The sequence below is a fragment of the Scyliorhinus torazame genome, chromosome 3 (assembly GCF_047496885.1).
Source record: "Scyliorhinus torazame isolate Kashiwa2021f chromosome 3, sScyTor2.1, whole genome shotgun sequence".
NCBI lineage: Eukaryota > Metazoa > Chordata > Chondrichthyes > Carcharhiniformes > Scyliorhinidae > Scyliorhinus > Scyliorhinus torazame.
This window is the reverse complement of record NC_092709.1, coordinates 228972378-228995790: the sequence shown is the minus strand read 5'-3', so window position 1 is coordinate 228995790 and position 23413 is coordinate 228972378. Positions and strand designations below refer to the sequence as shown.

The window sequence follows — 23413 nt, the reverse complement described above, 5'->3', positions numbered from 1 at the left end:
GTGGTTTACGCCACTCCAGCTGCAGATTCTGGCATGAACTGTGCACAGTAGGATCCGCGCATGCGCAGTTGCGCCAGCGCCAACACGTGCATGCGCAGTGACCACCTTCAACATGCCGGCCCCGACGCAACATGGTGCGTGGCTACAGGGGCTGGCGCGTAGGAAAGGAGGCCTCCAGCCACAGAGGCCGGCTCGCCGATCGGTGGGTCACGAACACGGGCAATGCCACATCGGAGGCCCCGCCAGGGGTCGGACCCCCTTTCCCCCCCACAGGCCGCCACTCGACCCTTACACGCCGATGTCCCGCTGACCCAGAGCAGATTAGAACGGCGCCGGCGGGACTCGGCTCTTTTCCTACGGCCGCTCGGCCCATCCGGGCCGGAGAATCGGCGGGCCGGCCGCGTAGAGAAGTCCGCGGCCGGCGGCGCGCCAACCACCCCGGCGCCAATGGCGACGATTCTCCGCACTACGGAGAATCGAGTGCCAGCGGCGTGGCCCATTCGCGGGGATTCTCCGGCCCGGCGCAGGGCTGGGAGAATTCCACCCAAGATTTCCCTTTCACAAAACCATGTTGTATTTTGATTTGCTAAATGTCCTGCTATTACCTCCTACCAATATTAGGCTAACTGGCCTTTAGTTTCCTGCTTTCTGTCTCCCTCCTTTGTTGAATAGAAGTGCTACATTTGCTGTTATGGTGAATGTATTATGGCAGCCATTCACCACTGTATTGCATTGTACTATGTTGTTGCCCTTGTGGGCTCCACCTATGGACCATTGTATTGTATTGCGCCGCATTGTATCATGTCGGTGCCCTTGTGGGCCCTGCCCCTTGCTCCGCCCCCTTGGGGGAGGTATATAGAGCTGCTGCCCTGCAGGCGGCTCTCAGTGCAGAGCAGTCGCAGGCAGGCACAGCTCTAGCTGATTAAAGCCACTGGTCGCATCAATTTAATCAGCTACAACATCGCGATGGAAACAGTCCTCAAACCTGACTGACTGGAACTCGGCCCACAGGCCGCTGAAGCCAAAGGGATTTTTTCGCACTGGCTCTGCTGTTTTGAGGCCTACTTCGCCGCCTCCTCCTCACCTTTCGTCACCGACGAACAGAATCTGAGCCTCCTCCACACCCGGGTGAGCCATCGAATCTCCGTGCAAATCGAGGAAGCAAACACATACGCAGACGCAGTCGTGATCCTGAAGCGGCAATACGTGAGGCCGGTGAACAAGGTGTTCACGCGGCATCTCCTCATCATCGCCGCCAATGCCCTGGGGAATCGCTGGAGGAGTACTCACGCGAAGCTGCAACTACGAGGCCGTCACGGCCTCCCAACACATGAAACTCGTTATCCGGTACGCCTATGTGGCTGGAGTCCGGTCCAACTACATCAGACAGCGCCTGCTCGAGAAGGGCGCCCTTGATCTAGAAGAGACGGTAAAACTAGCCACCTCCCTAGAAGTAGTGTTTCAGAGCCTCAACGCTTTCCCCTCCGACCACGCGACCCTCTCGTGGACACCCGACCAGAGAGTACCCCAGGTCTGTGCCGCGCGGCTGCCCGCCCAACCCGGGGGGCTACCCTGTTATTTCTGCGGCCAGCACCAGCACCCTAGGCAGCGTTGCCCGGCTCGGAACGCGACCTGTAGCGACTGCGGCAAGAAAGGACACTTTGCCAAAGTTTGCCTGGCCAGACCCAAGTCCTCCAAATCACAGGCCTGACTCTCAGACTCACAGGCCCGCAGACCCCGCAGCATAGCTGTGTGCCTGCCGGCTCCGCCCCCTTCGGACGCGTCATCCGCCTCGTGTTGTCCGTGGGGGCCGCCATCTTCAACGCCGCCCGACACGTGCGACCATCGGGGGCCGCCATCTTGGGACCTCCCCACTACCTCCGACCATGCCGGCTACCCGCAACTCGGCGCGGTCACCCTCGACCAGTCACGCCCAAAGCACCTCAGGAACTCCATGATGACCGTTCGGGTCAATGGGCACGAAACGCCCTGCCTGTTTGACTCCGGGAGCACGGAGAGCTTCGTACACCCAGGCACGGTAAGGCGCTGTTCTCTCCAAATCTCCCCTGCATCTCAAACAATCACCCTCGCTTCCGGATCGCATTCAGTGCAGATCCGGGGGTACTGTGTCGTGAACCTCGCGATACAGGGCGCCGAGTACGCAAATTTTAAACTATCTGTACTCCCCGATCTCTGCGCCCCTCTCCTGTTGGGAATGGACTTCCAGTGCAAACTCAGGAGCCTCACTCTGAAGTTCGGCGGGCCTCTACCCTCCTCACCATATGTAACCTCGCAACCCTGAAGGTCGACCCTCCCCCGCTCTTCGCGAACCTCACCGCCGACTGTAAACCCATTGCCACCAGGAGCAGGCGGTACAGTATCCAGGACAGGACTTTTATCAAGTCCGAGGTCCAGCGGCTCTTGAGGGAAGGGATCATCGAGGCCAGTAGTAGCCCCTGGAGAGCTCAGGTGGTGGTCGTCAGGACCGGGGAAAAGAACCGGATGGTTGTAGACTACAGCCAAACCATAAACCGGTACACGCAACTCGATGCGTACCCTCTTCCCCCGGATAGCGGACATGGTGAATCAGATCGCATACTACCAGGTGTTCTCCATGATAGATCTGAAGTCTGCATACCACCAGCTCCCAATCCGCCTGGAGGTCCGCCACTACCACGGCCTTTGAGGCAGACGGCCGCCTCTTCCACTTCCTCCGTGTCCCCTTCGACGTCACCAACGGGGTCTTGGTCTTCCAAAGAACGATGGACCAAATGGTGGACCAGTACGGGCTGCGGGCCACATTTCCGTACGTGGACAACGTCACCATCTGCGGCCACGACCAGCAGGACCACAACGCCAACCTTCAGAAGTTTCTCCAAACCGCCCAAGCCCTCAACCTCACTTATAACAAGGAGAAATGTGTTTTTCGCACAACCCGACTCGCCATCCTCGGCCATTGTGTTGGAAAACGGAGTCCTAGGGCCTGACCCCGACCGTATGCGCCCCCTCCTGCAACTCCTCCTCCCCCACTGCCGCAAGGCCCTGAATAGATGCCTCGGGTTCTTTTCCTATTACGCCCAGTGGGTCTCCAACTATGCGGACAAAGCCGATCAAAGCTACCATCTTCCCACTGGCGGCTGAGGCCCGCCAGGTCTTCAGCCGCATCAAGGCAGATATTACCAAAGCCGTGATGCGCGCGGTGGATGAGTCCACCTCCTTCCAGGTGGAGAGCAATGCTTCAGAAGTTGCCGTCGCCGCTACCCTTAATCAGGCAGGCAGGCCTGTGGCCTTTTTCTCCCGTACACTCAACGCCTCCGAGATTCGACACTCCTCAGTCGAAAAAGAAGCTCAAACCATTGTGGAAGCTGTATGGCATTGGAGGCACTACCTCGCTGGTAGGAAGTTCACCCTCGTCACCGACCAACAGTCGGTAGCTTTCATGTACGACAATACACAGCGGGGCAAGATCAAGAACGATAAAATCTTGAGGTGGAGGATCGAACTCTCCACCTATAATTACGATATCGTGTATCGTCCTGGGAAGCTCAATGAGCCCCCAGATGCCCCGTGTTGCTATATTTACTTGCTATAAATATGGCGGTTAATAAGGTTGCCTTTCTTAATCCTAATTATGAGTATGCTTTCAGCGTCGGCAGGTATCTCTTGATACCGCCACAAGGTTCAACCGAATACCGATCAAAGAGCCAATACACCAGTTAGTTGGTTAAAAGTCAATACTACTTTATTTACACACAGTATGATTTACTCATGCACAATGACACTACAGGCTAAACTATATCTATCACTAACGCCTATACTTAACTTCGGATGCCCACTTAGGTCAGAGGAGCAATGGCCGTTGTTCGGATCTGAGGCTGTTGGGTTCGAAGAGGTAACAGGAGTACAGCTAAGGTCATCCGTCTGGTAGCGAGCGTTGAACTTGAACTTACTTGCTTCTGGTGGTGCAGGTGGAAGGATCTCTCCAGCTGAGAGCCAAATCCAAGAGAGTAAACCTTTTGCGGGGGTTCCTTCTTATACTTGGAGGGGCTTTGCACGCTTTTAGGCGGGCCTTAAACTTGGTCCCAATTAATTGGGCAGCTTCTTGATCACTGCCATCGATCTGAGCCAATAAAGGGGCGGGTGCCTTGATAGCTGGGCGTGTCCTAAGTGGCCATTGGCCTTGCTTTGTTTGTTTCTTCTTGCTGGGGTAGTGGCGCCGGAATGTCTGGGACGGTATCGGCTACCTGAGCTCTAGTTCTTCGTTCCTGGGAGATGGGCCATCAATATGTAAATCGGCCCAGGGTTTCGTTCCGTCTACAGTCTGTCTTCCAATTATACATTCAGGCTCTGTGCCTGCTTGTTGCTTTGCATTGTCCATTTTTCCCTGTATGCTCTGCGGGTGTCCATTTTATATACTGAAAGTGGCCATCCCAGATGGCTACACCCCCTCCTTATGATCCTCAACACGAAGCGTGAAGGATCACATTACTGAATCTTCTTTGTTCTCTGCCTAAGTCAAGCACCCGCAATCAAGGACAGGTTCTATCCTACTCTGTCCTATGGATTGGAACCTTTACCTAAATTGCTTTTATTTACATCACATCATTACAAGATTCTAAGGGGCGCTATAACATTCAAGCATGCATTACATTTCTTTTTTATTTAAAACACGTGAACCTCTAACTATCCTTCTCTAAACTATCTTTAGTCAATCAAAATAATTTACAAACAGTATAAACTATATAATAGCAGCATTATATTTCTCTGTATCTTGGCGGTCAAGTACAGAATTTCACATCTTTCTTTATTAGAACAAACAAAAAATTAGTCGATGCACTTTATTTGTTTAGAGAGAGTGGGGGGTTTGCTGGAGTCCAAAAATAGGGAGTCTGAGTGTATATACCGGAGTGCGGGAGGCTTTCCTTCACCATTTCCGAAGTCTCAGTGTCTGGATGACACTGCAGAGTATTGCTGTGACTAACAGTGCTTCTACGATGTATGAAAGGGAATACCATTTTACAAGGGTGTCGCAGCAGGATGGTGTGTCAGTGGCTGTCTCTGGGTGTGGTGTATGGCAGGGGTGGGAAACATTCACGGCCTGTGGGGTAGGGGTCAGGGGGATCGTGTCCACGCGCAACTGTAGTGATCCCACGAAGATCCAAATGTAGGTCATGATGTCCGTCTTCATTTTTCTCTTTTTTTCTTGGTCTTCCTTTGTCTTCTGTTGTTCTGGATTTCCTGTGGACACAAGCATAATATCTGTTATTACCTTCTTTAAGATCTCATATGTCTGTCTGTCTCTCTTTTTATTATCAATTGCCCATTAGAATTGTCACCATATGTGACTCACTCATTTTATTTTTTAAACCAAATATTTTTGGGGACAAGACATCCGAAAAAGAAATACTGTCACAGTGCGAGCAGTCTCGCAGCCTGTGTGGTCGATGTGCTGAGTGGGCGGACACTTTCTCCATCCAGCAGCAAAGCGTTTCATCCAAGTGTTTGAGGATGTAAATAGCATGTGGGATAGCGGCCTAAGGGTCTACGGAAAACAAACAAAACTTGTGGCAAAGAGCATTCTTTAAACCACAGACTAAAAGAACAGTAAAAGAGTTTCGAACCAAAAGCTCCGAATGGGGTGCATATGGGCCGTGGCGGGGCAAGAATGGGTGGAATCCCTGGGTAGGACGGTGACCTGTGCCATAGGTGCACTACCCGAGCGTAGCTGACCAGATGGGAGTCCTTAGGCAGGGCGGGGACCAGTGCCGTTACACCACTGCCTGGATGACCGGACAAGAACGGAAAGAATTTGTGTTCGTCTTGGAAAAACTGCCTCTTATGATCGCTGTCGAATCAGAAGAGTGGTTATGACTGTATCAATGGGTGTCTGCCGACAAACCTGTTCCTTTAACTGCCATGTGACATCAAAAGAGTAGTTGTGACTGCATCAAAATGTGGCGTGGGGCCATGGATAAACTTTATCAAAGGGTCGTACACAATACAAAGATTCAACATTTATAAATAGCAAACTAAAATAACAAAATCGGGCAGGCTCCATCAGAAAGAAGGACACCGTAAATCACATTTGGACTGGAGTGTAACTAGCATATGGAGTCAGTGTAGTGTGACCGAAGAAGAGAGGAAGGAGGAGAGAAACAAAAATGAAGTGGAGTTGCTGAGGTGTCCCTGCCATGGGAAGTGGTGGGTAAGCGCTCACAGTTTGCATGGGGCATCTGGGACCTTGTAGCTGCTGCGGGTGGTGTTCTCTTTCATATCTGGGGGCTAGTCTAGCTGGTGGTGGGGGTCTCCTGCAATCTCGGGTGAAGTGTCCTGACTGCCCACAGTTGTAACATGACTCCTAGGGCACGTAAGGTGGAGCAGGTTCTTTGGGGTATTGCTCCCTTGGGTATGGTTCCCTGGGTGAGGGGTTGGGGCTGTTGGTGTCATTTCTGGTTCAGGGGACATTTGTGGGCTGATTCCGTTGCTGTTTCAGGGGGGCTTGCCATTCTCGTGCGTAATGTCCTCACTGACCACAATTGTAGCATTCTTGTGATTTAGGCTGCTGTGGGCTGTTTCTTCCCTCGTTTACCCATGCGGGGTTTTGATGTGACCTGACTGGATGCATGTTAGCATCTGCCTGCTCTTCATCTGCTTTTCCGTATTCTGACTTTTCCTGAAGGGACTGTTCCCAAGCTCAGGATAATCTTTTTAAAACCCATTTCTCATTGTGTGCATCGTCTGAGGGGTCATAATTGGCGCAAGCTCTCTGTCCTGCTTCGGTCGCGTGGGAGACTAGGATTCAAGTCCATTTGGCCATATTTTCTGGTGTCAAATTGGCGCGGGCTAACTCTCCAAATACTGCTGTGAAGTGGGTCCACACAGGCGTCCAGCAAACGCTGTTGGGTGCTCAGTCTTTTTCTGCCTGCATTTATTGAGTCCTTCTACGGGATCTCCCTTATTGTAGCCAATTGCATCTAGGATCGCTGCAAGCATTTCTTGGAGGGTGCCACCTCCTACATTTTGTGGGTCGGGAAGGACTGCCACGACTGAGGGGTCGAGGCTCAAAACTGTGAGCATAACTTGCTCGCTTTCGTCCAGGCCATACATGGTCGTCTGTTGTTTAACCTTTGCAAAATAATGGTGTGGGTCCGATGTGGGTAGGAACGGTGTTATTTTGTCGCACGCGTCCCTTAATTGAGTGACGGTTAATGGGGTGGTGTACAGAAAATGGGGGTCTCCGTTTGTTGTGGCCCTGTGCTGTGTGGTGACAGGGATCATGGGATTGTGCTCTACCTGTGCAGTCGGGGATGGGGGTGCTTTCCTTTTCTGGGTTTTATCCTGAGTATATGTTCCATGTACATAGCAGTGGGCAATTTCATTTAACCCCTGCCAATCGGGGCCATTTTCCTGATCTAACTGAGGTCTGAATGTATTTTGGAAACCGTTTTGTACTGAGAGCAGGGATTGCAGGTCTGCAATTTGCTTTCGGCATTTGGCGTGGTCCACGGAACTCTGCCTTTGTTCCGTCGTGGAACTGTGGAGTGCTCGTAGGGCCGCTTTTAAATCCTGGCATTGTTTCTTTAATTGCTCAACTTGAAGTTCTGTCTCTTTGCGTACCAACACCGCGCGTTGCATGACTTGGTAGGCCTTATCATACTGTGACTGAAAGCTGCTTAGGTGAGCGAGACAAGATTGGTGTGCCCGTTTGACATCAGCCATCTCCTTGTCCTTCGCCGCTAACTGCTCTCTAAGTTGCCTGTTAACTTTCTCGCACTCGTTAACGTCTCCCTCACTATTCTTCTCTCTGTCCTGAATCTCTGCGGAGCGTCTTCATGACCTCCTCTGTGCCTCGCAATTGTGTCAAGCAGGACACGATTGCTATCAGCTTACGAGCTTTTCCTAAGCTTTTCTTATGAATCTCGGTCAGGTTCTCCCACCAAGTATGTCCTATACCTCTGGGACCTGTTTCCTCATTTGCACAAAATTCACTCCAAAGGGGCCATCCTTCCCCTTTTAGATATTTCCGAATTTCCTTTTCCCATATGGGACACTGCTCTGCTCTATTGGTCGCTGCGACCACAAATTCTTGGAGGTTCATAAGGCGTTCCATTGCCTTCATTGCCATTTCTACTGTAATCTCTGGGTTTCTGCCGTAAATTTGGAACGGGAGGAATAAAGCGGTGATGCAAACATGGGTACGGCTTAAGCTATTTTCCGATCTACAAAACTCCTGACAGTTTTACGCAACAAAATATATCGAGGTTATCTTATATCTTGTTAGTACACATGCAAATAACACACTTCTGAATCTTGGAGGTTTGATCGATATCAGTCTTACGCTTGTGGTTTTTACTTTTTCCAATTGGGTTCTCTCGGAGTGACAGTCACTTCTAGGTCGAGTCCCGGCGGAGTCGCCAGTAATGTTGCTATGTTTACTTGCTATAAATATGGCAGTTAATAAGGTCGCCTTTCTTAATCCTAATTATGAGTATGCTTTCAGCGTCGGCAGGTATCTCTCGATACCGCCACAATGTTCGACCGAATACCGATCAAAGAGCCAATACACCAGTTAGTTGGTTCAAAGTCAATACTACTTTATTTACACACAGTATGATTTACTCATGCACAATAACACTACAGGCTAAACTATATCTATCACTAACATCTATACTTAACTTCGGATGCCCACTTAGGTCAGAGGAGCAATGGCCGTTGTTCGGATCTGAGGCTGTTGGGTTCGAAGAGGTAACAGGAGTACAGATAAGGTCGTCCGTCTGGTAGCGAGCGTTGAACTTGAACTTACTTGCTTCTGGTGGTGCAGATGGAAGGATCTCTCCGCTTGAGAGCCAAATCCAAGAGAGTAAACCTTTTGCGGGGGTTCCTTCTTATACCTGGAGGGGCTTTGCACACTTTTAGGCGGGCCTTAAACTTGGTCCCAACTAATTGGGCAGCCTCTTGATCACTGCCATCGATCTGAGCCAATAATGGGGCGGGTGCTTTGATGGCTGGGCGTGTCCTAAGTGGCCATTGGCCTTGCTTTGTTTGTTTCTTCTTGCTGGGGTAGTGGCGCCGGAATGTCTGGGACAGTATCGGCTACCTGAGTACTAATTCTTCGTTCCTCGGAGATGGGCCATCAATTTGTAAATTGGCCCAGGGTTTCGGTTCCGTCTACAGTCTGTCTTCCAAATATACATTCAAGCTCTGTGCCTGCTTGTTGCTTTGCATTGTCCATTTTTCTTTGTATGCTCTGCGAGTGTCCATTTTATATACTGAAAGTGGCCATCCCAGATGGCTACACCTGTCCCGCGGCACATGTGCCAGCGCGCAAGATGACCGACTCCACGCCATCCACAATGACCTGTGCCATCTGGGGGTTACCCAGCTTCCCCACTGCATCAAGGCCCGCAACCTGCCCTACTCCACCGAGGAGGTCAGGGCCATGACCAGGGATTGCCAAATCTGCGTGGAGTGTAAGCCGCACTTCTATCGACCAGATAAAGCCCACCTGGTGAAGGCATCCCGGCTCTTCGAGCGCCTCAGTATCGACTTCAAAGGGCCCCTCCCCTCTACCAACCGCAACGTGTATTTTCTTAATGTCATTGACGAGTACTCCCGCTTCCCCTTTGCAATCCCATGCCCCGACATGACCGCGACCACCGTCATTAAGGCCCTACATAGTGTCTTCACCTTGTTCGGTTTCCCCACTTACGTCCACAGTGACCGGGGCTCCTCGTTTATGAGCGACGAACTGAGTCAGTACCTGCTCGGTAAGGGCATCGCCTCGAGCAGGACTACCAGTTACAACCCCCGGGGAAACGGACAGGTGGAGAGGGAGAACGGAACGGTATGGAAGGCCGTCCTCCTGGCCCTACGGTCCAGGAGTCTCCCAGTTTCCCACTGGCAGGAGGTCCTCCCCGACGCACTCCACTCCATTAGATCACTTCTTTGCATAGCCAAGAACGAGACCTCTTATGACCGCCTATTTGTCTTCCCCAGGAAATCCACCTCCGGGGTCTCGATTCCAGCCTGGCTGATGACACGGGGGCCCGTACTCCTCCGAAAACACGTTAGGAGCCATAAGTCCGACCCCCTGGTTGAGAGGGTCCAGCTCCTACACACCAACCCCCAGTATACCTACGTAGCGCACCACGACGGCCGACAAGATACAGTCTCCCTCCGGGACCTGGCACCCACAGGATCCCCTATAACCATCACCTTCCCCCCCACCAACCTGCACTGAACACCACCCCCGCCCCTACGTAGCCTCCACCGCCAATCCTACACCCCCTCCCCCCATCGCCGACCTACAGGGATGAAGCTCCAGAAGAGATACTCCCGGATTCCACACCCATGTCCGCATCGACAAGTTCAACACCCATGCCCGCACAGTCAAGTTCAACACCCGTGCCCACAGCGAAACCAGATCTCAGGCGATTGCAGCGCACGATCAGGGCGCCGGACAGACTCAACCTGTGAGTCACTTCACTCCCGCTGGACTTCAATTTTTTAACAGGGGGTGAATGTGGTGAATGTATTATGGGAGCCATTCACCACTGTATTGTATTGTACTATGTTGTTGCCCTTGTGGACTCCACCTATGGACCATTGTATTGTATTACACTGCATTGTATCATGTTGGTGCCCTTGTGGGCTCCGCCCCCTTGGGGGAGGTATATAGATAGCTGCCCTGCAGGCGGCTCTCAGTGCAGAGCAGTCGCAGGCCGACACAGTTCCAGCTGATTAAAGCCACTGTTCACTTCAACTCTCCGTCTCGTGTGAATTGATGGTCGCATCAGCTTTTTTCCAATCTACCGGGAATTTCTCGGATCTAGGGAACTTTAGAAATTTACAACCAATGCATCCACTATCTCTGCAGCCACCTTTTTTAAGAACCGAGGGTGCAAGCCATCAGGTCCTGGGGATGTGTCATCTTTAAGCCCCACTAATGCTCCCATTATGTTTCTTTAGTGATAGTGATTATTTTAAGTCTTCACTCCCCTTTGCCCCTTGATTTTCTATTTTCTCTCTGCCATTTCCTTATTTCCCCTGGTTAGTTTCCCAGTTACATCCTCCAAGGGAAATTCCTTACTTTAGCTTTTCTTTTCCTTTTTACATATGAGTAGAAGCTTTTACTGCCAGTTTTTATATTTCTTGCTAGTTTTCGCTCATACTCCAATTTCTTCCTTTTTCTTTAGTCACGCCTTTCTGGTTTCTAGAACTTTCCCAATACTTTGGCCTACTACAAAACTAGCAACATGCCTTTTCTTTCAATTTGATACAGCCCTCAACCTCCTCAGTTAACGCAGATGTGCATACTTCCGGTAGAGTCTTTCTTCCATGACAGAATGGAGATTTGTTGAGAGTCCTGAAAGGTTATGGAGTAGAATAATCCCCCATGGTTTCTGAATAGTTTTAAATTTTACAAATTATGACTTTGTTTTACTTGTGAGGTATATTAGAGGGGAATGAAACATTCTTTTCGACTTGACCTTGGCCAAAACAACTTTCAAATCATGGATCACATGACTAGATGCAGGAAAAGGAGATAAAACAGAAAATGCTGGAAAATCGTCGCAGCTCTGGCAGCATCTGTGGAGAGAGAAACAGAGTTCATGGGTGGGATTCTCCGGACTCGTCAGTGGCGGGACCCATTGCGAGCGAGAACGGAAAACTTGACTTTCCAGCCAAAACTCCATTCCCTCTCAGTGGCACTGGAAAATCCCAGCCGCGAAAGAGGACGGAAAATTTCGGCCAATGTTTCGGCTCCAATATGACTTCTTCTGCAGCATTAATGTTGGGCCGCTCAAGGGACAAAAATGTCCTGAAGATCAGAAATGTAAGGCCTTGGAGAAGGTGCTGATAAGAATGACTAGGATGGTAGTAGAGATGAGAGACTTCAGTTATCTGGAGAATCTAGTGCTGCTGGAATTGTGCTCCTTACAACAGAAAAGTAAGGAGAGATTTAATAGAGATACTCAAAATGATCTTGATAAGGTAAATAGGAAGAAACAGTTTCTACTGCCAGGGTGACATTAACAGAGGACACAGATTTAAAATTATTGGCCAAAGAACATGGGGGTGGTGTGGACAAATTGTTTTTACATAGCAGTGACTATGATTGGGAATGCACTGTCAGAACATATGGTGGAAGCAGACTCAATAATAATTTTCCAAAAGGGATTAGATCATTTTTTAAAATTCAGTTATGGGATGTGGGCATCACTGGTTAGGGCAGCATTTATTACCCATCCCTAGTTGCCCTTCAGAAGGTGGTGGTGAGTTACCTTCTTGAACCGCTGCTGTCCTTGAGGTGTAGGTACACCCACTGTGCTGTTAGGGAGGGAGTTCCAGGATTTTGCCCCCGCAACAGTGAAGGAGCGGCAATATATTTCCAAGTCAGGGTGGTGAGTGACTTAGAGGGGAACCTCCTGGTGGTGCGATTCCCAGATATCTGCTGCTCTTGTCCTTCTAGATGGTAGTGGTAGTGGGTTTGGAAGGTGCTGTATAAAGAACCTTGATAAGTCATAGAACATAGAAAATACAGCACAGAACAGGCCATTCGGCCCACGATGTTGTGCCGAACCTTTGTCCTAGATTAATCATAGATTATCATTAAATTTACAGTGCAGAAGGAGGCCATTCGGCCCATTGAGTCTGCACCGGCTCTTGGAAAGAGCACCCTACTGCAGTGCATCTTGTAGATGGTACACTTGGCTGCCTCTGTTCGCCGGTGGTGGAGGGTTTGAATGTTTGTGGAAGGGGGAGCAATCAAGCGGGCTGCTTTGTCCTGGATGGTCGAGCTTCTTGAGTGTTGGAGCTGCACTCATCCAGGCAAGTGGAGAGTATTCCATTACACTCCTGACTTGTGCCTTGTAGATGGTGGACAGGCTTTGGGGGGGTCAGGAGGTGAGTTACTTACCGTAGGATTCCTAGTCTTTGACCTGCCCTGGTAGCCACAGTATTAATATGGCTAGTCCAGTTCAGTTTCTGATCAATAGTAACCCCTGGGATGTTGATTGTGGGAGATTCAGCTATGGTAATGCCATTGAATGTCAAGGGGCAATAGTTAGATCCTCTCTTGTAGGAGATGGTTATTGCCTGGCAATTGTGTGGCGCGAATGTAACTTGAGTATGGAGAAATATACAGGGATTTAGGAAAAGCGTCACATAGTGAACAAATTGGATCGTTTTTTCAAAGAACAAGGGAGTGAGAGCACTTGGAGAGCTTTCAAATAGCCAGAGCACTACCAACTGAGTCAGGGCTGGCACACCCACGTAATGAGGTGGTAGTGGACCTTGCCACATTTTCTCTTCTCATTCTCTGCTGCCATCCTACCTGAGAATCTAACCTAAGACTTCACTACTTATTGGCTGAAGGGGACTTTTGAAGGGTATAAAAAGGGGAAAGCAGAGTACTCGCTCTGACAAGTAGTGCAACTGGTATGAAAAGCGGGCAGGAACATCTCACTGCCTAATTTTCCTGGGTCTCTGCTGATTGGATAATGAAAAGTAGGGACATCTATTGAAAGTGAACCTTACTCCTGGTCCCAAGTCTATTTAAATTCCACATTCCCAGCAGAACCTGGGTACAAACCTGTAGCCATCAAGAATGTAGAAACTTCCTTTCCAAAAAGCCAGTGCTATTGGTTTCGAAACACTATACTGTAGAAGGAGGCCATTCGGCCCATCATGTCTGCACCGACTCTCTGAAAGAGGACTCTACCTAGCCCATACCCCTGCCTTATCCCTGTAACCTCACCTCACCTTTTACGGCACTATGGGGCAATTGATCATGCCCAATCCACCTAACCTGCACATGTTCGGACTGTGGGAGGAAACCAGAGCACCAGGAGGAAACATGCGCAGACACGGGGAGAACATGAAAACTTCACACAGTCACCCAAGGCCAGAATCAAATCCGGTTCCCTGGCGCTATGAGGCAGCAATGCCTGTGCCACCATGCCGCCCTAGGAGGAGACCTTCCAGCGGCTGCTTTTGTATCGCATCCAGAAGGCACCAGTCCATAGCCACCACTGCTACAGATAGCCTCTTGGGCATGTATCTGGCTTTGTATTTCTCTTGTGCCTTTAGGTGCAAGACTTTGTTATGGGGTAGACCTGTGCAGGAGAACATCAGGAAGCTAGTAATAACTTGAAGAATGAAAATACGGGTGGGTTCAGGGGAAATTCGGCAAATCTTGTGGATACTTTATCACTGCACATCCTTATGGGCTGTATGGGGGCGATGATCAATTTAATATCAAATTGTGAACAGTTCTGTTTCATGGAGCCATGTCTATAAAAGGACAGGATTCAATCATAGAACATACAGTGCAGAAGGAGGCCATTCGGCCCATCGAGTCTGCACCGACCCACTTAAGCCCTCACTTCCACCCTATCCCCGTAACCCAATAACCCCTCCTAACCTTTTTGGTCACCAAGGGCAATTTATCATGGCCAATCCACCTAATCTGCACATCTTTGGACTGTGGGAGGAAACCGGAGCACCCGGAGGAAACCCACGCAGACACGGGGAGAACGTGCAGACTCCGCACAGACAGTCACCCAGCGGGGAATTGAACCTGGGACCCTGGCGCTGTGAAGCCACAGTGTTATCCACTTGTGCTATCGTGCTGCCCAATCTATCCAAACCCATTTACTTTAGGAACTTTACAACTAGTAAACAGAACAGACTTTTTTCACATTGTTGTGAGCTGAATTCAGTCTCAGATTCCACCACAAAAGGAAGTATACTAACCGACTATGTTCCCTAATCTCTGCCAATGCTTTTAATCCTGCTTCATTAGTGTTAATGCAAGTGATGCAAACAATGCAAAGTATATCCTAGAAGGAGCTATCTTTTAGAAGACTGTAAAATTATCTCTCCATTGGAGAGACCAATCAAAATTCATGCAGGTGGATTGACTTGCAAAACATATTGTGCCGATTGTTCAATGTTAATTTTGTTTTGAACTGTATTGTTAACACCCTGACGTATTTCAGTTCTAAATCTCGGAATCAGTGAGAAATATTGAATCAGATGATAACACAGAGCTGCTGATCAGAATTTAAACTCTCATCTATAACTTTCATAGTGAATTTCACAAAGTAGAAAGACTTATTTAGCTGTTTGCAGTTTTAAAAATATCGTTCATTTGATGGAAGGCAAATAACGAATCAGAATTTAAAATGTAGGCCTTTTCCAGCAGCCGAGACCATGGTGTTGTTCAGAAATTGAGCAATAATTACATATTTTCCCTGGGGGCATAAACAATGGAGAACTTGGATGATGAAAGCTGTTTCCTGCAAACCTGAAACACTCCTGTCAGGTGGGGCTAAAATTCATACTTGTGGTCCACATTAGATTGCTAGTCCCACTCCCATCTATCGTGCATTACACAGCATCTACCCTAGAGGGTCACAGTAATTCCATTGGTTTTTCATGCGGAATGCAAATGATTACTTTTCAGTATCAAGTCAACTCATGTTAATAAAGAGAAATTAGAATACTGACAAGAGGAATCATATTTTTCTTTCACTCCTGGGTGTCCAGCCTTTAATTATAGATCTACCCCTACCAAGACCAGAGCTACGCCTAGTGTCCAAAGCAGCTTTTGAAGCAAATTCTATTCCCTTGCACCATCATCTATACTTTGATGGTGACTTTCAAAAAGGAGGGATAACCTCATGCGATATTAAATTGGTTCATATTTGCAATTTTAAATAAATACTTGAGTTTTTGTACTGCGCTGTTTCTTTCAAACCGAGAGTATTTGGGGTCATTGTCTTCGATTGAGTTCAAAATAAAAATGTGTGTATGGGGTTGGTGGAGGATGGTGGTGGAACTGGAAACACTAGCACTTGGCCAGTACTCTTCCCTGCAGCGTTTTCCCAAGTGTTGAGACATAGCACAGAGCTACTGCTGCTAACCTAACGATTCCATTGTGAACTGGCCACAAAGATGATTGGTTTGGGAACTGATATTATCACACTTATATGAGAAGCTCTTCTGAAATTCACGTTAAGACACATTGCTTGTGAGTATTGCCTCTACTTGCAATAACAGAATTAAATGAACAGGTATGAACTCTGAATTAGAGCATAATTAATGTGCTATGTTAATCACATGCCTCTGCTTTTCTTCCTTGAGCTTGTCTGTTTTGTTTGGAGAGGGTTTCATTTGTCTAGATTTCATTGCAAAGAAATGGATTGCAACAGTGTCTTCGATACTCAATCTAATGTCTAGAGTACTGTGCTCAGTGCTTTCTGCCGCATCTCAGGAGGATTATATTGGTCCTGGAAGGGGTACAGCACAGATATAATTGAAATATGCGAATGTTTAAAGGAATAAATTGTAAAGACGATTAAATACACTTGGGCTGTATTCCTTTGAATTTAGAAGAATGAGGGGTGATTTAATTGAGAATTGATAAAATAGAGAGGGCGAAATTATTTCCTCTCATGAGAGAATCCAGATCAAGAGGCCCGATCTTAAAATTAGAGCCATTACTTCTGAAGGCGGCATGTTGGCGGGTGGGGTGGGGGGAGGGGGGCGGGGGGGGGGAGATCTACACAAGGTGGCTCCCGCTAGGGTTCTGTATTTTAGCCCTTTTTGCTCAGTTTCTGGGTCTATTTTTGTTTAAAAACCCACTTGATTGATGGTGCAAGAGAAATGCCCAGAATGACCAAGGCAAAGAAACTTAAAGGCAGAGGTTTGTTGATTGAATCAGAGGCTTCTCTTCTCTTCCATGGAGAAAGTGGCAGAGGCAGCTTTTGGGGCTCCAGCCACCACGCTAACGGCCGAGATGCTTAACGGCATCTTGGTGGTGGAATTTGAAAAGCAATGGCGGGTTGTGTCAGGGGATCTCCGTACATCGATGGAGGAGGTCCTGGCTCACTTGGGGTTAGAGAAGACCAACGAGATGGCAAAAGTACATGATGCTGCCATTCAGGGTGTGGCGGTGACTCTTTCGAGCCATAATGAATGACTGCCTCTCCAAAAGCTGAGATGTCTCTGATGGCTGATGTGAATAAATCACTGAAGGCCAAAGTGGATGATTTAGAGAATAATTCCAGGAGGCAGAATATTCGAGTTGTGGGGTTTGCAAAGGGGATGGGAGGCCCAACTCCCACTGAATATTTGAGAAGTTCTTTGGGAAGATGGTGGGAGAAGGTGTATTTACATCCCCTCCTGGGCTGGATTGAGCCCACCGGACACTCCGACAGAAGTCCCGTCCCAATGAATCACCGCGAACAGCAATGTGAAGTTTCAAAGCTTCCAGGAAAAAGAACGGATCCTGAGATGGGCTAAGGAACATTGAGACTATAAATGGGAATGCAACGCTATCAGGTTTTATTAAGATGTTGGAGCGGAGCAAACGTGGGCAAGGGAGTGGGCAACGTTTAACAAGGCCAAAGTGGATCTGGATAAAAGTGGAGTCCGATTTGGGGTGATGTACCCAGTGTGGCTTAGAGTCACTTTTGAGGAGAATTATTATTTTTTGGATGCGCTGGAGGAGGCGGATTCATATGTAAAAACGCCTGGGTTGGGTGCTAGTTGATTGAGATGTTTGGATGTTGGGGGACGGCATGTGGAAAAGAGGAGTTGTTGGGGTTCCATGTACATGTTTGCATCTCTTTGTTCTTGTGTGAATTGAGTGTTTCAAAAGTTGGATTTGAGTGGGGGGTTTAAAGTTATGGGGGGGTTTTGTTCTACGTGTTATAACTGTTATGAGAAATATATAGCTCCCTGTTGGAGTACCATGTTTAAAGTTTTTTTTGAATACTTTGTGCCTGTTAACAACTTTCTTCACTCTGGGCAGGAGCCTCCCTGCTAGCCGAAGAGTTAGTTAATGGGAGCGGAGCAATGGGGGTGACTGCAGCTCATTATATTCGTTTTGTTTTAGATAATGAGCTTAGTATTTTTGTTTTGTTTGGGGTTAGTGTCAGTCGAAGTACGTTTTAATGGTTTTGTTCACCTTACTGTTCTTTGTGTGTATATTTGGGTGTGGTATTGTTTGAGGGCAGGGAGGTGGTGGGAAGGGGGATGGGGGCAGGGATAGTTTGCTGATGGTGACTCCAGGTTTTTCTTTGTTTTGTCTTGCTGGTGGCCATCTTGGGTGGGCCTGGTGTCTGTACTCTCTAAGTAACAATCCCTCTTGGTGGGAATGGCTGACTCCAGATCGAGGGGGGGCAGCGAGAGGCCCCCAATTCGTTTGGTCACCTGGAATGTAAGTGCTTTGAACAGCCCAATGAAAGGGTTGAGGGTATTTGCTCACCTTAAAAGTTTTAATGCTGATGTGATGTTTCTGCAGGAGACTCATTTGTGGGTCAGGGACCAGACAGGAGGAAAGGTGGGTGAGACAAGTGTTTCATTCGGTTGCTGAGATCTTGGTGGACTCTAATGGTAGACATGTGAGGCGGGATTCTCCCGAATTGGCGCAATGGCCCGACGCCAACGTAATATACGCCGCGAACCACTCCGGCATCGGGCCGACCGGAATTAGAGGAATTCTCCGCACATCCGCGCCAAAGGGACTGCGCGAGTTAGCGCATGCGCAGAAACGCCGGCATGTTCTGGTGCATGCGCATCGGGGTATCTTCTCTGCGCCAGCCATAGCGGAGCCCTACAGGGGCCGGTGCGGAAGGAAGAACTGCCCCCACGGCACAGGCCCGCCCGTGGATCGGTGGGCCCCGATCGCGGGCCAGGCCACCGTGGGGACCCCCCCCCCCCCGGGGTCGGATCCCCCCATGCCTCCCCCGAGGATCACACCACCCAATCTACCTGCCAGGTCTTGCCATGTGGGACCATGTCCAATCCACGCCGGCGGGACTGGCGAAAAAAGGCCGCTCGGCTCATTGGGGCCCGGAGAACTTCCGGGAGGCCCGCTGCCAACTGCCCTGACCGGCGTGACGTAATCCCCACCCCCATCCAAAAACCGCCGTGGAGAATACGGCAGCCGCCGTCAGAGCGGCGGTGAGGGATTCGTGCCGCCCCCCGGGGATTCTCCGACCCGGCGGGGGGGTCGGAGAATCCCACCCGTGATTCTTAGTGGGTCCTTGGCGGGTGCCTCGTTTGTCCTGGTTAATGTTTATTTTTATTTTTTTATAAATTTAGAGTACCCAATTAAATTTTTCCAATTAAAGGGCAATTTAGCATCGCCACTGTGCCACCGTGCTGCCCCCTGGTTAATGTTTATGCTCCAAACTGGGACATATAGGATGGCACCGTGGCGCAATGGCTTGCACTGCTGCCTCACCGTGCTGAGGTCCCGGGTTCGATCCCAACCCAGGTCACTGTCCATGTGGAGTTTGCACATTATCCCTGTGTCTGCGTGGGTCTCACCACCACAACCCAAATGTGTGCAGGGTAGGTGGATGTCCACGCTAAATTTCCCCTTAATTGGAAAAGAAAATTGGGACGATATGGGTTTTATTAACAGGGTGCTTGCCTCCATTCCTGATTTGGACTCGCATCAGCTAATCTTGTGGGGGGGGACCTAAACTGTGTTCTGGAGCCCAGGATGGATCGATCCAGGCCCAAATCTCTGACTCCATCAGGGATAGAAAGGTGTTGTTGGCTTTCATGGAGCAGATGGGGGGCAGATCCATGGCATTTTCTACACGCGAGGGATAAAGACTTTTCTTTTTTCTCCCATGTCCATCAGGTTTACTCAGGTATTGACTTTTTGTGGTGGGTAGATCTCTTCTCACGACTTGGGTCACTGTCTGTGTGGAGTCTGCACGTTCTCCCTGTGTCTGCGTGGGTTTCCTCCGGGTGCTCCGGTTTCCTCCCTCTAGTCCCAAAAGATGTGCTGTTAGGTAATTTGGACATTCTGAATTCTCCCTCTGTGTACTCGAACAGGCGCCGGAATGTGGCGACTAGGGGCTTTTTAACTTCATTGCAATATAAGCCTACTTGTGACAAAAAAAGATTATTATTACATTAATACTGCAATGAAGTTACTGTGAAAAGCCCCTAGTCGCCACACTCCGGCACCTGTTCGAGTACACTAAGGGAGTATTCAGAATGTCCAATTCACCTAACAAGCACGTTTTTCAGGACTTGTGGGAGGAAACTGGAGCACCCGGAGGAAACCCACGCAGACACGGAGAAAGTGCAGACTCCGCACAGACAGTGACCCAAACGGGAATCGAACCTGGGACTTTTCCACTGTGAGGCAGCAGTGCTAACCACTGTGCCACCGTGCTGCCCATATATGCTGGCTATTAAATACTGTCCTTTCCCCCTCTCCAGTGCCTGAACCGGAGTGGATTACTTCCATGGATGCCGTATAAGTATTTGATATGGTGGAGAGGGGATATCTCTTTAGGATTCTTGAGAGATTTGATTTTGGGCAAAAGCTGATATCCTGGATTTGTTTACTGTTTGGAGCCCCCACTGCTAGTGTTCGCATGAATGCACTGAATAGGGATACGAGGCAGGGATGTCCATTATCTCCACTTCTATTTATTTTAATAATTGAACCGCTGGCCATAGCGCTAAGATCTTCCAGTAACTGGAAGGGGATAAATTGGGGAGGGAGGGAGCATCGGATGTCCTGGTATGCAGATGATCTTCTTCATATTATGGACCCAGTATCCACTCTGGAAGCGATTATGAAGTTACTTAGGAATTTTGGCTCCTTCTCTGGGTATAAGTTGAATTTGGACAAGAGCGAATACTTTCCAGTTAACCCCCCAGGGGAAGGGAGACTATCTAGGGATGTTGCCTTTTCGTCTGGCCAGATCTAACTTTCATTATCCGGGAATCTGGGTGGCCCACGATTTAGCCTCATTCCATAAACTAAATTATGCTATTCTGGTGAATGGGGTCAAATCTGACTTGCAGAAATGGGATAGCCTCCTCCCCCTGTACTTGGCTGGCAGGGTTCAGACTATTAAAGTGAATGTCCTCCCGAGATTTTTTTTTCTTTTTCAGTGTCTCCCCACTTTTCTCCCCAAATTCTTCTCTGTCAAATTAGTGTCTTCTTTTATTTGGGTGGGTAAAACCCCAAGAATCCGTCGGGTGTTTCTCCAGAGGGATAGACAGTCAGGTGGTTTAGCTTTACACAATTTGTTATATTATTTTTCGGCAGCCAATATTGAGAAAGTGCCGGGGTCACTTGGTGATCCGAGTTCCGTATTGGGACAAATGGAGGGGAATCCTTGTCGTGGCTCGAGTTTAGGTGCTTTAGTAACTGCCTGGCTTCTGTTCGCTCCTGCGAGATTTTCTTCGGATCCAGTAATGGTGTCCATCCTGAGAATCTGGAAGCAGTTCAGACAGCATTTTAAACTTTGTTCCATGTTGTTGTTGGCCCCCATCTGTAGTAATCATCTCTTTGTGCCAGCAGGCTTAGACTTGACGTGTGGGGAGACAGGCTTGGCGAGGTTTGGGGACTTGTTTGTGGAGGGAAGGTTTGCCAGTTTTGAGGAGCTGTCGAAAAAATTTCAACTCCCTGGGACCAATCTGTTTAGATATTTTCAGATTCATGATTTTTTGCGTAAGGCTTTTTGCTCTTTTCTCTTGGCACCACCACCATCCCTCGGGTCTCTTTCTTCAACACCGCGTCAGAGATACTTAATGTCGAACTGGAGCCATGTCCCCTGGTGGCCATTTTCGGGGTATCAGATGAGGGTAAAGGCGCATGCCCTTACCTTTGCCTCGTTTATAGCCCAACTTCTACCTAAGTTGGCAGCCATTCATTTACTTTTCAAAGAGTTAGTCACTGTCAGTTTTAAGGAAGTTTTAGGTTAATATTGGGGGCGGGGGGGGTTTAAGGTTGGATGTGTTCTTGATTGGTGATTGTGTTCTCTTTACGGTGTAATTTGAAGTATCTGTTTTATATTATAATATTATAATATTATTCCGTTTATTAGGAAAAGCTTTTCAATAAAAATATCTGTTTTTAAATTGGAGCCATTTAGGAGTGAAATCTGGACGGTGATGGTATTGCAGCATTCGTGCACTGAAAGGTTGTGGATGCTGAGTCAGTCGAAATTTTCAAGAGATCAGATTTTTTATTAGCAAACGGCTATGCAGCAGCTCTTATCATGAACAATCCCACCTGCTAGACTGGAAATGACATTTCACCACTGGAGTCATGGGTTGTAACTTTAAGCTACCTATTTCTCACCAGAGATAGGGATTCTGCCAGGACCTGCATCACTGGAATTGAGATATTGATATTGATAAAGTTCATTGTTATAGCTATATTTTCTGGTTACTGCTTTACATTCAAGGTTCATCCCAGTCAGTTGGCACGTGTCTTTAGTAATCAATCTGCTGACTATATTGATGAGGAGGTCGCCAGATTTCTTAAGAAGTAGAGGGCTATAACTAACCACCAATAGATTTCTCTGATAGCAAGCATAATGTGCCACCTTGTTTTGAGGTTTACGCAATGGAATCCAGTAACAATATTTTCAAAGTTGCACTTTACACACCATGTGGTATAATTATTCAAGACACAAGTGGCGGGATTCTCCACTCCCGCGCCGAAGTGGCCGCGCTGCCGTGAACGCCGTCGAAATTCACGACGGCGCAAAACGGCCCCGATCCTGACCGATTCAGGCCCTGACAATGGGCCAGGATCGGGGCCGCGTCATCTACACGCGCCAGGCCTTGTCGCTCGCGTAAAGGCGGCGCCACATAGATGACGCGGCCGGCGCCGCATATCTGGCGTCATCCGCGCATGCGTGGTTGCCGTCCTCTCTAAGTCTGCTCCGCAAGAAGATGGCGGACGGATCTTGCGGGGCCGCGGAAGGAAGGAGGTCCTCCTTCAGAGAGGACAGCCCAATGATCGGTGGGCACCGATCGCGGGCCACCCCACATTTGAGGTACCCCCCGGTGCAGGATCCCCCCTTGCACCCCCGTAGACCGCCCCCCCCAGCGTTCGCGCGTTGTTCCCGACGGCAGCGACCAGGTGTGGGCGGCGCCGGGGGGAACCCGCCGTTTTGGCCTGGCCGCTCGGCCCATCCGGGCCTGAGAATAGCGGGGGTGCCGGAGAATCGCCATTTTGGGGGTCTCCGGCGATTCTCCGGCCTGCGGCCCACGGAACTTGACCGGGCCATTCCCGCCGCTTGGGAGAATCGCGGGAGGATGTCGGACCGGCATCCCTGGAAATTTTGGCAGCCCAGGCGATTCTCCCAACCGGCGCGGGAGTGGAGAATCGCGCCCAAGAAATCTGTAAAAATACTTGCTTTTGTAATTAAAATGGAAAAAAGAATATTGGGAATCTAAGTGTTATATCAAATTAACTTTTATGAAAAGCAAAGAAAAATTTAGCAAGTATCGTTAAAGTTAGCTTTATTTCCAATAGATCTTCCGATTGTCGTGTTCCAGTATATCATGAACTTTCACACAATACTTTAAAATGTTGAACACAAACAGATTGTTCAAATGGCTGCTGCCA

General features: G+C 49.0%; 1 long non-coding RNA gene across 1 annotated transcript in view; it reads left to right on the top strand.

Annotated features, from left to right (window-relative positions):
* LOC140409581 (uncharacterized) overlaps positions 1-22157 on the top strand; it is a 35761-nt gene extending 13604 nt beyond the window's left edge. The window contains exon 3 of the long non-coding RNA XR_011940405.1: positions 21927-22157. This is a non-coding gene — a long non-coding RNA (uncharacterized lncRNA). The remainder of the gene's footprint in view (positions 1-21926) is intronic.
* The last annotated feature ends 1256 nt before the right edge of the window (positions 22158-23413 follow it).